Genomic DNA, 14,141 nt, shown 5'->3' with positions numbered 1-14,141 from the left:
TGGGCTGCGACGAGCCAACACACCAAGTTTTTGGCGCCGTTGCCGGGGATTGATTTAAGGCAACGTCGTATTTGTGGAATCAATTAGGAATTAGTACTCTTTTAATCGTGTTTTTACTTCATTTTCATTTTGGTTACTTATTGTGTTGGTTCTTGTTTGACTAGGTGTATTGAGCTAGAAGGTGAGCAAAGGAGCATTTCAAGCAAGGAGTTAAGCAAAAGCAAGGAAAAAGCAAAAATCTAAAAAATTTGCAAAGCTAAAATTGAAAATTAAATTGAAGTGCTAAAGGACCCTTTGTGAGCTCTTTCTTAACTTAATCTCTAGTTAAATCGTCGGCCCGCGTGGAGGCTTGTCGTTTAATTCTGAGATAAATCGTGATCTCACGTGGAGGCGATTTTATTATTCTTTGCATATTGTTGATAGCATGGAAGTATGGGATCATTGTATGTGGAGGAAGTTTGTTGATTGTTGATTTGTTGCGAAGGTGAAGCGTTTGTTATGCATGCATGGTCGTAGATCATTGAAACCTACTCTTGTCCCTCTTAATTTTTATCTTGAATCCGTTGTTCGAAACCCTAGGGGAAAAAGAAGTTCTAAGCAATCCATTTCATCAATGGAAGGACATAATGAGGATCATGTGGAGGACCTTTGTGATGTTTTCGATTTTTGACATTTTTCATTTTTCTAAAATTTTATAGATGCAAGGGCATTTTCGTCTTTTCACATTTTGCGCACCGGACACCGTGGGGTGTGTCTGGTGTGTCGGGTGGTTGTTTGAGGTATTTCATTGAGTTCGGCATTCCTTGAAATACAAGGTTAGGCATTTTCGTATTTTCTATTTTTTTTCGGGCCGGACGGCTCCGTGTAGGACCCGCTACCGGTATTGTCGTGTACGGGATTTCAGTTAGGTCCGTTTGCATCATATGTATTTTTATTTATTGTGTTTTAAGTGGTTGTAAGTTTAATTGTGTATCTACGCACTTGTGTGGTGAGAAATTAAGCAAAAGTAAAAGGGAAAAGAAAATGTTGGTGGCGGGGCCCACCATTCACATACTAAGTGGTTTAGAGACCACACATAGTCTCTCATTTTTCCTCCTCTCTTGCTAGATTCTCTTTCCCCTCTCTTTCTTGACCTTTTCTTTTTCTTTTGGATTTTAAACTTCAATCCTAGATTCCTCCCTCAATACTTGGAGTTTTTGGAAGTCGTTTGCGGCAAATCGAAGCCCACGACGAGGCCTTCGTATCCATACCAGCAGTTTCAGTTTTGGTGCTCCCTTGTGCTTTCAAAATTGGAGACCTATTTTGAGGGTTTTCGCATTTTAAGAGGTAGGGGTTCCTAATTCATGTTTTTCTTGCTCCTTTGTGAATCATGTCTTGTAAATTGTTACAAAGTATATTTGTCATTGAATTATTTGTCTTAAAGATGATGTAAATGTTATATGTGAAGTTCATGATCAAATGCGCTATTTGAATTTTATGAAAACATGCTTAATTGTTAATCTCCTTGTTCAATTGTTAGTTTACTATGCCTATTATGTTGTAAAATTTGCTAGAAATGGTATGTGATGGCATGTGTAATTTCCCTAAAGAGCTTGTAGAGTATGCTCAATTGAGTAGTGTAAAATCCCTCATTTCCATGGTATTAAGAAGATGATAGGTACATGCATACCATGGGACATGAATGGAAAGATTGTTTTGAAATAAAAAAGGGGAATTTTGGGGAAAGAAATTTTGATGAAAGTATTTTATAAAAACTCGGTTGCCGCAGGGGTACCAAAGGGCCGGAATGTTAATATAGCCTAGAGGGAACTAGGGAGACTGCCCTAGCGTGATTGAGCTAGCTAGGCCCAAAATGACGCCGCGGGAGTACCATGGGTCAGGGACACTAGCCAATCCTTCTCTCGCGGCGTTGCGGGGTCACCAAAGGGCGGGTTATATTAACAGTTTGAAAATAACGAATTTGAACGATGAAAATGGGGAGCGACATTGGCATGCATTGCATTTCATAGCATCATATTGTTTATGTTGTGTAATACCCCTAATTTTAAAAAGGATATTCCTGGTATTTAATGGTATTTAATTTATTATTTAAGTGCATTTTATTTGATTATGTGTCATTATTTTTTTATTATTAAGTGCTTAATTGTTTTCTTTTGTGGTGATTTAATTTATTTAAATGATATTTATTTTTAGTTATTTGATTGGAATTACTTGTTAGTGATTTAATTATTTAATTTGCATTAATGGTTTAAGTGTAATTGGTTTAGTTATTTGATTGGAATTACTTGTTAATGTTTTAATTATTTAATTGGCATTAATGGTTTAAGTGTAATTAGTTTAATTATTCTATGTGTGTCTTATTTTATGTGTGTCTTATTTGGTTTAATTGGGTTTACTAATTATTATTTTGTGCAATTAGATTATTTGTTAAGTATTTAATGGTGAATAGGGTAATTAGGTAAATACATCTAACTAGGGTTTTAATTACAGTATAAATTAGGGTTTTATATTATAGCCGTCGTAGGTTTCTACGTTAATTGGGTGGGCCGGTTAGGATTGTGAGTTGGACTTAAATGAACCTAGGGTTTAGGAAAACTCTATAAGTATAAGGTAGATGTCTGTGTAGGGTTTTTTTTAAACAAAGCACACGTTTTGTGGAAGTGGAGAAGGAAAAACGCAGTTTTTCACATTCTGCCAAGGTTTGATCAAAGCTCCGATCCCGTTTCGTCCGTGGTCCGATCGAGCCGAATTTTGGAGGAGAGGTTCACAACTCAGTGACGCACAATCTGAATGGTGGGGATCAGAGTTTGACCTTGGGAACAGTGATTCGTACTCGTGAACAGTAACTGGGTGGCACAGGTTTTTTTTTCCATTCTGCCCAGATTTCATCAAACATCCGATCCCGCTTCGTCCGTGGTCCGATCGAGCTGAAATTTGGAGGATAGGTTCATGACTCAGTGTTGCACAATCTGAACGGTGAAGATCAGATTTTGAGTTCGGGAATAGTGTTTCATACCCGTGAACAGTAACCGGGTTTTGGAACTCGCCGGGATTTTTTAAGAAGACGACGTTGAAACTTTGAACAAAAGTTTCTGAGGCAAGATTCTATCCTTACTCTTTCCCTTAGGCTTCTTACTCTTTGCACTCTTAAATGATTTCAGGATTAATGAAGATTAAACCAAACTAAAATGATATCTGTTTTGCTATGAAACTAGTAGTTACAGTAGTGTTGTATGCTTGTTCAACCTAGACTAAGCATGTTTGTGGATGCATTGTGGTTCTGTGGTTCACGTTTTTCCTTACCACTGCTACTATAAATTATTGGAAGGATGGTTCTAGATGATAGCTATCTTAACTTCTGTAATAGCAACTGTTGGAACTTAAATAGTAGGAGGATTTGAGTTTAACACTAGATCGGTTTTGTGGAACACTATAATTTGAGCATGTCTACATACATACTGTGAATATTGTTTTGATGCTTACATTATCACAGTTAGTATCAACTGTGGAGGTTAGGATTTTGTGATACATACCCTACATATCTGTATGTCATTTGTAAGGTGTTAAATGGAATTTTTAATTAATTCTGTCTTTATATCAGACTAAAGGGAACAACTTAAATTGGGCATGTATATGTTGTTGTTGTGACCCTGTTTATCAATGCTTATTTTATCACTGCTAACATTGAATGTTGGATGTTAGAATTTAGTTGATATATACTTGATTTATTGGTATTATTGACTACTGGAGGATTGGAAAGTAGGCACCGGTATGGGACGGTGGCATACTAAGGATGGGTTTGGTTTTTAAAACAATACCATTACCCACCTACTTGGAATAAGGATGGGATTAACTAAAAGTTAAGTCCCGTGGATTTGTATTGTCATGACAACTACTTGTTGAGCGGCAATACCAGGGATTTTGGATGGATTTTATATATGTACTGTTATAGTGCCTCGGTATGAGCTTGAGCCTCAGGACCGATAGCTAGGGAGCGTATATGCATCGGGATGTGTAGTTGGCTACGATGGTTGGAGGTGTACCCTTTTTAGGTATAGGTACATTTGCCCACTTCGTGTGCGTTTTAGCATGTTACCTCTATTTAGGTTGAGACCGGCCTGTAGTCCAGTGAGAGTCCTTTAGTGTGACTATATATATATTTACGGACTATTAGCTATTGTTGAATTGTTTAGGATGTACATGCGTATCGGGCTTCTGTTTGGATTGTAGTAGTATAGAACTTGCGTGTGGGCCTGACCCACTTCTATTTTTCAGGTACTCGACAGTTCCAGGCTTAGACGTGTTCGTGCTGAGCAGAGGTCTCTATTCACTCTTCCGACGATGTAGGGCTCTCTCTATAGTTTTATTTCTGGACGTTTATTACAGTTGTTCTATCTTCCGTTTGGATGTTTAATAGGGGTCCACTAGAGATGGATTCCCAAGTTGTAAACTGATGGAATTTTGGAGTTTGGGTTTGATGGATTTTAATAATTATAATATTTTGCGGATTCTATTTTTAGTTCCTTCCAGCTTTAATTTCATTTATTAATTTATTTTGTATTCCGTGTTCATTATAAAATATTAATTGTTTGATATTCCCTCGGGTTTGGGCCTGGGCCTGATCAACCCGTGTCTCGGATCCGAGGGGTATCTCATGTTGAGATTTGGTTATTAAGTTATATTGTCCCGACATAGTATGACCTCTATTTCCTATTGGTCCATTCCTTGTTTGGACTCACGGGGACACAAGGGGCGTGTCTTAGGTGCCACTTACTGAGCGCTTTGCTCACCTTACTATATCTAACATTTTTCAGGTCATGGGAAGAAAGTGGCGGATGACAATCCACCACAAGTTTGATGGAGTGCTGGAAGTTCATTATTTTGCTATTTTGTACTTAGACCATTCTATGTATATTTATTGTTTTGGGATTGTAACTAAGTTGACATACATGGCCTTGTAACTCAAGCATGAGCTTAAACTTTTATTTGATGTAAATGGAATTAATGTAATCATTATGTTTAATGTTATGTAATTGTATGTGATAATACTCATGTTTATGATCATAGAATGTCTCATTTTGATGGTTTAGTTCAAGTATGAATCATTCTAAAGTCTCTGTTTTAGTTCCCCTTCATTTCTAAAGTGCAGTACTTCAGTTTCAGGATTTAGGGCTCGAATGAGTCATTTCGGTCGATCGAAATGGCTCGTCGGTCGACCGAACCAGTTTCTAACTCTGAGGATCTCCCCTTTCGGTCGACCGATGGAGGGTTTCGATCGACCGTTTCTTGAAGGTCTGCTTCAGCCGACCGAAGCTCCACTTCGGTTGACAGAAGTGCACCTGTTTGGTTCTGTCTGCTCCTCTTTTCATGTTAATATACTCTTGACTCTTGGATTTTGTTTTGATCATTTGGCAGAGCCTAGTTTGATCCTAAGGATGATGTTTTAAAGCTAAAATGGATGAGTTTGACCTAAGTGACCTCAGGTTCAAGTAAGTACCCGGCTAACGATTCGGGCCTCGGGGTTCGGGTCATCACAACCTTGGTCATATAGACCAACAAGGTATCCTCCACCCCAATGTGTATCATGATAACATATAAGTACCATTAGGCATGCCGAGACTATTCATTCACCCACCATAACAACAAGGCCAAGTTCCATTTGGAATGCCAAGGCCAATCTATGCTCCACAACCTCCCATCATTCAAAGCAATAAAGGTGCCCATGTTGCACCTCCAATTGCTAATCCTCCCCTTGCTTTAAGAGATCACTATGTACCTAATGAATACAATGCACCCACATGTATTCAATTGCCACCATTTAGAGCACACCACTATAAGATCAAACCACAAACCATTCAAATGCTTCCTAACTATCATGGACTTCCAAGTGAAGAACCTTACAAGCATTTGGATGAGTTAAGTATGTTCCACCGTGAGATACACGGACATGCCGAAAGAGGTCTTAAGGCTTAAACTTTTTTCATTCACCCTTAAAGATAAGGCAAAATATTGGTTTAACAATCTTAGGCCTTTTTCAATAACTTCTTGGGAAGAAATGCAATAAGAGTTCTTGAAGAAGTATTATCCGGTTTCTAAGACCAATGCCATGAGAACCTCAATTTGAGAGTTTTCACACGGGGATGGGGAAACGTTCCATGAGGCATGGGAAAGATTCAATGAATTGCTTAGGAAGTGTCCACATCATGACATGCCCAAATGGCAATTAGTTCAATATTTCTTTGAGAGTTTATCCGACAATTATAAGGGCATGGTTGATGCTTCCATGGGTGGCTCTTACATTGATAGGTATGAGGTTGACGTGTGGCATCTTTATAAGAGCATGAGTGAAAAAACTTTGCATCGAACTTTATCTTCTAAGAATGGTAGGAATTCAAGTGGAAAGAAGAGTGTTGGCTTACATCAAGTTGACCATTCCAATGAAATAGCCGCCTAGATGAAATCCTTATCTCAAAGGTTTGATCAATTCTTGATCAACCAAAACTCGGCAAATCAAGTATCTTCCATCCCCAACCATTCCCATCATGCATCCAATGAGACATGTATGACTTGTTCAAGTGTTTTACATTCTACTTCCAATTGTCTTCATGGACATGTTCAAAGTGAGCATCATGAACAAGTCAATGTAGCTTTTTTTAATCAAGGGAACAATTCTTATGGAATCATTATAATCATAGTTGGAGGAATCACCCAAATTTCTCTTGGAGAAATCAAGGGGAAGGCTCGAATCCTTCCCAAGGTGGTTTCCAAGGGAAGTATGTTCCACCTCCGATGCAAAGCCAAGGTTCCCAAGGTTTTAGATCATCATTTCAATCATAAGGAAATCAATTTTCTAATTCTCATTTTCCTAATCAACCATCATATTCTCAAGGAAATGCTAGGAATCTCGCTTTTGAAGAGAAAGTTTTGACCGCTCTAGGCACTCTAGAGGCGAACACTCAATTGCTTTATTCTCATTCTCAATCCATTGCTAAGCTAGAAACCCAAGTAGGCAAATAGCTAGTACTTTAAATGCTAGGGAGAAAGGGAAAATGCATTTGAATGCCCCACAAAAGCAACAATGTGTTGTGGAGACTCATTCCTCATCGGAAGGTAACACAATAGAGCATGTCAATGCGGTGACAACCTTGAGAAGTGGGAAGATTGTGGACAACCAAGTGGGTATGTCCAATGAAGAGAGTGAACCGGTGCAACCCAAAGTTGACACCCGTCCCGTTTCTCATCCTATTCCTCCTTCATTGCATATGCATGATTTTTCAAATAAGAATATCTTGAAAAGTGATTTTGAAAAGAAAAATTTGCAAAATGATTTCAAAACTTCTTGTGTTGAAAAGGCTTCAAAGAAAATTCCTGAAAAAGTTTTTGAGCCAAGAGCTCCATTTCCGGATGCCTTAAAAAGATCCATTTCAATTGACAACCAAAAGGCCAATACAAATGAAATTATGGATGTGTTTAGGCAAGTGAAGGTCAATCTTCCACTTTTGGATGCAATCAAGCAAATTCCGGCTTATGCCAAGTTTTTGAAAGACTTATGCACCCAAAAGAGGAAGAACAAAAGCCAAACACCTAGGAAAGTGGTCTTAACCTAGCAAGTAAGCTCAATTTTGCAGCATAACACTCTTCCAAAGTTTAGGGTCCCCGGTTCACCTACCACTTCATGCATCATTGGAGATCATATCATTAATCGGGCTCTTCTTGACTTAGGAGCAAGTGTTAATTTTCTTCCACACTCGGTATATGTTAAATAAGGCTTAGGAGACTTGAAACCGACTACGGTGGTTTTGCAACTTGCCGACAGATCTATCAAAAAGCCTAGGGGTATCATTGAGGACGTATTGATTAAGATTGATAAATTCTTCTTCCTCGTTGATTTCATTGTCATTGACACGGAACCCCTCTCGAATCCTAAGAGCCAAATTCCTGTTATCATTGGCCGTCCTTTCTTGGCAACCACGAATGCCAACATTAATTATAGGACAGGGATAATGAAGATCTCATTTGGCCGCATGAATGTGAAGTTGAATATCTTCAATCCGACTCCCAATTCATTTGACAAACATGAAGAAGTGAAAGTTGTAAAGAAATATCATAACCATGAATATGAAGGAATAGAGTCATTGTGTGAAACCAAAATTTTAAAAAGTTTATCTACAACCCGGAATTCCAAGAAAGTTATTTCAAAAGCTTGTTTTGAAAGGGCATGGAAGCCCAAAGATCATTATGACCAAGGACCAAAAATTTCTTTTGAGCCTAATCCAACAAGTTCTCTAGGGAACCATTTGTTGGGTGGAGTTCAAAACACTTATCACCCCATCAAGGAGGGGATGCACTACAAGATGTTTGACCCGGGCTAAAAGAGCCCAACGTCTTGCTAGAGACGTTAAAGACTAGTACATTTTGTAGGGTGTCATAACCTTATTCCTCCCTCATTTCTATTTTAAATTTCATTTCTTGCGAAGTCTAGATATTTGTTTTATGTTTATATACATTGCTAGGAACTATGATTAGGATTGCATGCACTTTCATGTTGGAAATGAGCATTTTGCATAAGTTCGATCGATCTCCAAGGAGGTCCGATCGATCGAACTCCATACCTGCATCCAATCACCTCTCTGTCCAATCATTCGAAGAAAACCTGCATATTTCAGCTCTTTGTCCCATCGATCGAACTTGTTCTTAGATCGATCTTTAGTTCTTCGATCGATCCAACTTCATCTTGGATCGATCTGCAGTCCCAACACTTAGAAAATTTTTGAACCTGCATCCAACCTGCATCAAAAGGCCTCTTTGTCCCATTGATCGAACATATCTGCAGGTTTTTGTATGTTCGATCGATCAAAGTTCATCTGAGATCAATCTTGGAGAGATCAATCTCTGTTCTTTGATTTACTGTTTTAAGTTTGATTTTTTGTTTTGAATTTTTAAAATTTTTTTTTAAAATAATAATAATAATAATAAAATAAAAAAAAATTTCATTATTTTATTTTATTTTATTCCAAAAAAATATTTTATTTTATTTATTTTTATTTTATTTTTCAAAAATCCAAAAATATATTTTTCATTTTTAAATTTTTGATCTTCAAAAAAATTCAAAAGCCTTAAAAAAAAAAATAATAATTTTATCTTTTAGTGAGGAGAGATCGATCACAGTTCGATCGATCTGAGATTTCAGTTCGATCGATTGAACTGGTAACGAGATGTTTTTAAAAAATCAAACCTAGGGTTATTAGATCGATACCACAGATCGATCTAACACCCCTATCTTCATCCCTCGTCGCTGCAACTCACTTCCCCACCTCCGGCGAGTCCACCTCATCTCGAATCTTTCTCCCTCATCTCGAATTTCAGATTTCATCTCCCTCTCATCTCATCTTTTGGTTCTGAGGTAAGATCTGAGCCCCCTCTTTTGATTTCAAGCTTATTCTTCATGAATCCATGCTTTATATATTAGATCTATAATGTTATGATGATGTTCTTGCCATTGATGAAGTTTTGAAGCTATGTATATATGTGTATATATATGTGTATATAGGTTTTATATTTTTTTATTTTAATTCTAGATTTTGGGGGTCACGGGCCATGGAAAGTGACCAAAATTGTTGATTTGTTGTGTAGAGGGGCCCACAAGCTTGTTTGTGAGGCCCCCGTGCCATCCACGTCACAGATCTGTGACTTTTTGAATTTCACCTCACAGTTCGATCGATCGAACTTTTTCTCAGATCAATCTGTAACAGATCGATCTCACTTATTCACGATCGATCGAACTTGCATCGATCTCACATTTTTGTGATCGATTGAACTTCACAGATTTGCATCACACATTTCACACACTATCTCTTGTGTTTCATGCTATCTCATACATGCCCAATGCCTGTGTTTTCCACATTGGATGCATTCTTTACTTATACTGTCTAGCATGCTTCACGTCATGTCACTTATTCTTTGTCACTTGCATAGATTCATGTTCCGTATCTGTTTTGTCTATTTTATTTGACATACATGATTCTATAAACTGTGCTTTAATTCTTTATACCGGCACTGACTTCCTTTTTGCAAGTTTTCCTTTTATTTTGCAGGCCATGGCTAGGGTAAAGACTGTTGCTCGTGGACATATCACCGCAGGACCAGGCGGAGATTGGACGACGAGGCACATCCATCTCACGTCCAGGACCCCATTTCTGAGCCCGAGCCTGCATAGCCTACTCCATCTCAGTCTCCATCCCATGACAGTAGACTACAGTCTTCGGCTGAGGCATCTTCTTCACAGGCTAGTGCTGAAGCTGAGCACATACCATCTCCATCACCACCACCAGCTCAGCCAGCCCAGGATTTAGACCGGCCATTGCCGAGATACTCACGCCTTCAGGTGGCACATGAGTCGGTCTTCGACGTAGACTACTTCTCCCGGTCTGTTTTTACCAGAGCAGCATATGATGATATAGACAGGAGGGGCATCTCAGCCATACTAGCCCCTGTCATATACCCAGTGTACCCGAGGTTGGTCCAGATGTTCTTCTAGAACCTCCGATCTGCCTCGAGTAACTTGGCAGAGCTACGGACTACCATTGACGGCTACCCTATCAGTATCATGGTGGACACTCTTTCCAGATCTTGCCGTTGTCCACACGTCTGCCCTCCTGATCTCCAGGATACTTATCCTACTCTATGGAGGCCCTCATATGCAGACATGGCCATTGCACTCACATGTCACTATGCAGGTGGCGAGATTTTCGCCACTCGGACTTATCTGCCAGACGACTTGTGGTTCTTCGATTTGGTGCTATTCTGAAATGTTTTCATGGCCGACCACAAGATACAGAGGCTCGACGACTACCTGACGGCTCTGTACACCTTCTATACAGGGCACTGGCTGTCCATTCCTGCGCTTATCTGGAGCGTTATGATGAAGCTGTATGTTGACCATATCAGCAAGGCCAAGCCCAAAAGGGCTAAGTATTTCCCATTTGGCCATCTCATCACATAAATTCTGAGAGACCAGCGCTATCCCTTCCAGCCACGGAGCGTACTGAGTCTGGGGCCTGCTTATTCCTGAAGAAGTATTAGGATAAGAACTACAAGGCTCTTATCAAGATTCTATAGGACGACGCTGTAGAGGTAGCTGAGGAACTAGAGAGAGAGGAGTTGGAGTAGGCAGCGGCAGCAGCAGTAGCAGAGTAGGCGGCAGACGATGTACCAGTCGATCCGCCTGCCATGCATATGGATATTGACTTGGAGTAGCCCGCAGAGGACCCAAAGTATCACTCTTCGGTTAGGTCACTCCTTTATGATGAGGAGCAGGCTTAGGATCATCATTCTCCTACTCCAGCAGCACCTGAGGCTCCAGTTCAGATACCCAGTTTCGGAGAGAGTCTTCAGACTCCGGAGGATGGCATGGTTTCCATCCGAGCTGATATTACTTCACTCCGCACGGATGTCATAGCTGCATTACTTGATCTATCCAGAGACATCCGCGGAACACGCCCTGCCCGTCCTACCTCCTCCACTTGATATTTCCATATCTTCTTCTCCTATTATATATCTGTGATATCTGTCATATTTTTGCTACTGTTATATGTTTGTGGCCAGTCTGTTGACCTAGACACTAGATGTACTGTACTATTCTTTATTTCTCTTTTATGCATACTTGGTTTATGGATATCATATATGCGTATTGATATATCTGTCTGTGATTGACTCCATCAGGTGCATCCCAGTGACTTCAGTGAGAGAGAGTACTGCCCGAATTTTTCCCCTTTTTCCTCTCTCCTTACTTCAATTTCTTATCCCATTTATACTTACATGTCCACTGTGCACTTGTTATTATCCCCTTTGTTGTCTAATGAACTTTTATCCAGTGCCATCTTTTCAGGACCACAGTCAATTCCAAGTTTGGGGGGGCTACGCCACCTACTTTGGATACTTGTGTCCTGGTCATTCTTTGCTTAGCTGCATTGGTATACTCTTTCTTTTGTTCTCTTTGCACATTGAGGACATTGTGCCATTTAAGTTTGGAGGGGATAATGGTGTTAATTACAGTATTTGCTTTCAATTCAAAATTTTGAGCATGACTTGTGTATTTGAGGAATTTTCTATGATTGGTCCATAACTAGCTATGATTTTGATCTTTTGAGGACTATATTGCTTAAAATTTAAAAATTGCTTGACTTGAGAGTCCAATACTCCTTGTATGCCTTGTGGATGTCATTTAGGAGTAAGTTTTTCGAAAGATTAATATCTTGCTTGCACTTGTGATCCACATCATCCTAATTTTGTGATTATTTTGAGATTCACTCTAGTATTCTACATTAGCACATGCGCACACTAGCATTCATTTGTGGGGTACATACTTTGTTGATTATTGAATTGGTTATATCCCAATTGAGCTAGTAGTGCATTAAAAGCTTTCATTCTTGATAAAGGTGGATAACAACCCTTTTTCACTAAGTAGCCGGGATTCTAGCCTTATTAAACACTGAATTTCTCGCGCCGAAAGGTGGAAGGCCCAAACTCTAGGTTAATAATTGAATCCTATTGAAAAAAAAAAAAAAAAAAAAAAGTGAGGACTTCTCCCAAAGGGTGAGAAGTGGGAAATGATTAGATGGATGTTGTTTTGATTTGTAGCTTAGTTGATTTGAGCTTGTAAGTCCTTAGGGGTGTTTTAACGCCTAATTCCCTAAAGCTGTCTGCTTTGAGAGTCATTGACCTAACGCTCGACCTCATGGATCGCTAGAAAGCTTAATAGATCAACACATTGCACCATGCTTCCATCTTTGATCCTTAAAAAAAAAAAATAATAAATAAATAAAATAAAATTTGAGTGAAAAGAATAAGTGCACCTAGAACAATAAAGCTTTAATAAAAGGTTCACTTTTTGTCTTGATGATCGGTACTAGATTTATGTGCTAGTTTGAGGGTAAGGATGTGATCAATTGGCTAAGATAGTAACATACTTGATGCTTGTTCACTCAAAAAGGATTCTAGAGTTGTTTTGATTTTCATGATCATTTTCTTGATGTGTGGAGGACCACACTTGCTTGCTTGATGTTGAAATTTTGGGAGATTGCTTGGAAAGAGTTGAAAAATTGCATACTTGAGGTAGTTTTCTCCCAATACTTGTTTGCAATATTGGTGCCTCTTTTGAAAGAATGAGCTTAATGTTTGTGGGTATCATTTCTGGAAACCCTCACGAGACTTCACTCGTCCACTAAGGGTAACTTAGGGGTTTAAAAGGCTTGTTGCATATGCTAAATGTAATCGTGTTCCTACAAATGTGGCGTTATCCATTTATTGCTTTCTAGATTCATAGTTGTATAGTTGTTCATTTCATTCATTTACTTTCTAGTTCATTGCTAGGGACTAGCAATATTTATGTTTGGGGGTGTGATGAGCGCTGAAAAGTGCACATTGAAACCCCTTAAGCTTAGGTATTCTAGAACCTTTATCTATCTTATTTTCTCGCTTTAGATTGATTTTGTATTATTTCCATTTTCAGGTACTTATCCCCAAAATAAGCTAACTCAGCAAAATAAGAGCATAATTGAAGCAATCTTGAGATGAGTCAAAGAAAGGAGCAAGTGGGAGCAAAAGAAAGCAAGTGGTAGAAATTCAGCAAGTTTAATCGATCTCTGAAAATATTCGATCGATTGCAAGTTCATCGATCTCAGCATTTCAAGATGGATCCAAGCTCTTTTGTCCTTATCCAAAGATCCCACAAAGTTCGATCAATCCAACTTTCTTCCGATCGATCGAAAAGATTTCATCTTATCCAGTTGTACCACCTTACTCTTTCCCAAAAATATCTTTAAAATATCTCAGATTTGTTTTTATCCAAAAAGGCGCCGCCATAGAGGATCGATCCAGCTTAAATTCGATAGATCTCAGCCATGTTCAATCGATCTCACCATAAGTTTGATCGATCGAACTTCTCAAGCCCGAGAAAATCCAATTTCCAGCTCATTAAAAGTTGTCTCATATCTAATCATTGGAAGGAATATTGGTGTACAAGCCCAGCTCATTAGGGGTGACATTTAACCTACCTATATAAGGAATATGAGCCATTTTTGACATAGACTAGATACATACACTAGAGACACAAATTTCTATATTCTTAGTAAGGAAGAAAA

General features: G+C 38.9%; 1 pseudogene; it reads right to left on the bottom strand.

Annotated features, from left to right (window-relative positions):
- Nucleotides 1-6,111: 6,111 nt before the first annotated feature.
- LOC132267775 (small nucleolar RNA R71) lies at nt 6,112-6,210 on the bottom strand (annotated as a pseudogene).
- Between the last annotated feature and the right edge of the window lie 7,931 nt (nt 6,211-14,141).

Source organism: Cornus florida, unplaced genomic scaffold (assembly GCF_030987335.1).
Source record: "Cornus florida cultivar Cherokee Brave unplaced genomic scaffold, ASM3098733v1 CherokeeBrave_3.0.0_Hap2_Chr07, whole genome shotgun sequence".
In the NCBI taxonomy this organism is placed as follows: Eukaryota; Viridiplantae; Streptophyta; class Magnoliopsida; order Cornales; family Cornaceae; genus Cornus; species Cornus florida.
The sequence above is the reverse complement of the archived record's forward strand: the minus strand, read 5'-3'. Positions and strand labels throughout refer to the sequence as shown.